This window comes from Trachymyrmex septentrionalis, unplaced genomic scaffold, assembly GCF_001594115.1.
Source record: "Trachymyrmex septentrionalis isolate Tsep2-gDNA-1 unplaced genomic scaffold, Tsep1.0 scaffold60, whole genome shotgun sequence".
Lineage (NCBI taxonomy): Eukaryota > Metazoa > Arthropoda > Insecta > Hymenoptera > Formicidae > Trachymyrmex > Trachymyrmex septentrionalis.
Genome location: NW_017305779.1, coordinates 2,312,999 through 2,316,400, shown reverse-complemented (window position 1 = coordinate 2,316,400; position 3,402 = coordinate 2,312,999).

Genomic DNA, 3,402 nt, shown 5'->3' with positions numbered 1-3,402 from the left:
GGAGAGAGAGAGAGAGAGAGAGAGAGAGTTCTGAACAGAAGCGGAAAAGAGATGTGGAGAAAGGGATCGTTCGAAGTGGCTCGGTCCAACCAACATCGGAAAATGGTTTAGTGTAAATAGCGAGCAAATCGAATTGATACGTGTACAGATAAATCGACAAGTGTAACATGAAACAATAATCTGATACACTCAATGCTGTTTTATAATAATAGTGGTCGGAGATATTTATATCTTTTTTAGTTAATTAAAATATTTCATATCAATATTGATATAACACAAAAATATATTTATTTTTGAAGTTATATAATAGATCTTTATATAATTAATTAATTTTTACTTTTTATACTTTTATACGTACATAATATTTTATATGTATTGCTCCATTGCTTCAAAAGTAACACGATTCAAAAAAGTAAGTTTTCCAAACAAAAAGGGAAAACTAAATTTTAATATGACAGGAAATTATCTATTAATAAATAATATCAGCAAAAAGAATACATTCTTAACGTATGATCAAATATTATTACTATTTTCATTTCACAATCCCTAAAAAGTTATTCTTTATAGTTGTGGCGATTTTAATGATTTTTTTTTAAGTTAATTCATTTTTGATGATTTATAAAGTAATATTTATCTAACTCATTTATGGTAATATGATAATAATCTGAAAATCACATTTTTTTAGTTGTTTTACTTTTAAAATAAGAGAGTGATATGTATAATATAAATATGTGTGCGATACTTATAAATTATAAATTATTAATTAATTTCAACAAACTATTGAGAAAGAATACCTTTTTTTATTGTCATAATGTACTATTATACACACACAAGTAATAAATTATATATGTGTATCTTTTTGCTGAAAAAAATATTTGAAAAACGGAATAGCTTTTCCAAACTATTACCAAAGGACATTTTTCAACAATAAAATTGCTTTCGAATTCCTATCATTTTTTGCATGTCACGAAAGAACAGCGTGGACATTTTACGCCGGTATCGAGAAGCTCAACAGAAAGAACTGAAACGAGAGGAGTCGAATGAGCGAGAGAACGCTCTTGCAAAGAGACGCAATATCCTTTGGAAGGTCATTCGAATCAGAGGATGGACAAATAGAAAGAAAGAAATGCAGGAGAAGAACGGGAGATGGTGTGATCACGCGAGGTTGGCGCGTTCGCGATCGTTACATCCCGAGAGCACGTTTCGCGCACAACTCTCCTTGTGCTGGTAATACAGACGCCGCTTAATAATTTCTGCGGAAGTTAACCGGCGCCCTGTGTACTCCGTGTTTTTTTAAATTCCCGCAAGTATTTCAGCGCCAGCGAGTTATTGCCGCGACAAGAGCAAATGGCACGCGGACGTGCCGCGCCGACGCTCGTCTCGTTTGTGGCGAGACGTTAAGACTTAACGCGGGCAATTCCCCTAGAGACAGCGACGATACTAAAGTGAACTTAGGAAAATATCGCTTTCCGCGGACGTTGCAAAAATAATATATGATTCATCGAAAATTGCATATAATGCATAGATATGTATATAATAAATACGCGTTAAAATCTCATTCGGAGTCTCGTGTTATAGATAATGTCGAATTAAAGTATTTTGAGAATTGGCAGATTTAGAATCACACATCCTTTAGAATTTTTTAATTAAAGACTTCAAAAATTTTTGGATAGCTTGGGTGAATAATATTTTTCGATTTCTGTTCGTAATAATAATATTTATGATTTCTGTTTCTATTCGTATGCTTTATATTTTATTCATGTGAATACTGGAAAGATATTTACAGATCCATGAAAAATCAAAACTGTATTTGATTATGTTAAAATTCTAAAAATGCTAATAACTTTATTGAGACGTTTATTCTAATAAATCCGTAAATTCGTCTGGAGGATGATGACATTCTTTAACAATAAGCATCTTATTTTTAGACTGTACATGTACCTAATAACTAGGAATTAAATGCTTATATTGGTCGAAACTGGATCTTTAATGCTTTAAATTATTCATTGTGAATTATATACATGGATATCTATATTATATATATGTACATGCATATATATCATATTTGTAGTTATTTGAATCCCGCGCCAAATTGATTTTCTGGACTTATAAATGCAATTAAACTACTGTAATAATATCACAAATTAAATTAAATTGACTAATTTTTAATAATTTTTGATGCTCTATCAAGCATTATATTCGAAAGATGTGCTGAAAACTGTAAATTAATTTTATTGCGAAAAATATTACCTCGACCAGGAATCGAACCCGAATTTCTTGTATTCCATACGCGCGTCCTAAGCCTTTAGATTACCGAAGCCTTGTTAATCTAAAGGCTTAGGATGCTCGTATGGAATACAAGAGACTCCCAGCAGAGGTAATATTTTTTGTAATAAAATTTGTTTACAGTTTTTAGCACATTAACATCTTTCTAATATGATGCCTGATTGAGCATAAAAAATTATTAAAAATTGCTAGTCAATTTAATTTAATTTGTGATATTACAGTTTAATTGAGGTATTTAATTCTTAGTGATATTATTTAATGTACATGGCATGTTCGGATTCCCACCTGAGTGCTCTTTGGATGTCATGTCATTCTCGTTGTTTACTGAACGTTAAACAAGGATGACGTGACATTCGATTACCCAGGTGAGAATCAGAACACGTCTTAAGTCTTTGAATTCACAGATATTTCGATTTGTAAATGGCATGTTCTTCAAATTTTTTCCATGTTCGAATGGAAACTTCAAATCAAATTTCGGATATACAGACTTTTGGATTTACAAGTTCTGGGATTCTCCCGAGATCTCTACACAGTCTACACGCTCTCTACACGCTCTCTACACGCTCTACTCTCCAAATTTACAAATTCAGAAACTTGAATTCAACACGAGTTCTGAAATTCGTAAATCTTTGAATCCACGGAATTTATAGATACATAGCTTCTCAAGATTACATATCATCACTACATATATGGAAATCTCGAAGTTTCACATCCGTAAATTTATAACTGATTCACAGAAACGAATTTGCGAGCACTTAAAACCTGAGATTCTTTGATTCATAGGAGTTGCGAACTCTACTTACGCTTAAATTTACAGATCCCGAAATTTACACACGCTTGCATCCCCTGTGGTCGTTGATCCTCTGATATACCGTAGTTACTAGACACATTGTTTCGCAAAGCTTTACACAGATCATGTTTAATACTTCGCGATGTGCTCATACCGCGCGTATTTACTACGCTCACAAATACCGCTGTCGTAAGCGAAACGTTAATTTTCCAAAGTGTCATTATCGACAAGTTTTAAGAGGAACGCCAGGCTAATTTCTGTGTCGTTTCTGCGAGTTGTATCGAGCTCTCTAATCCTCACGATTGTGTTGCCAAACGACGGAACGC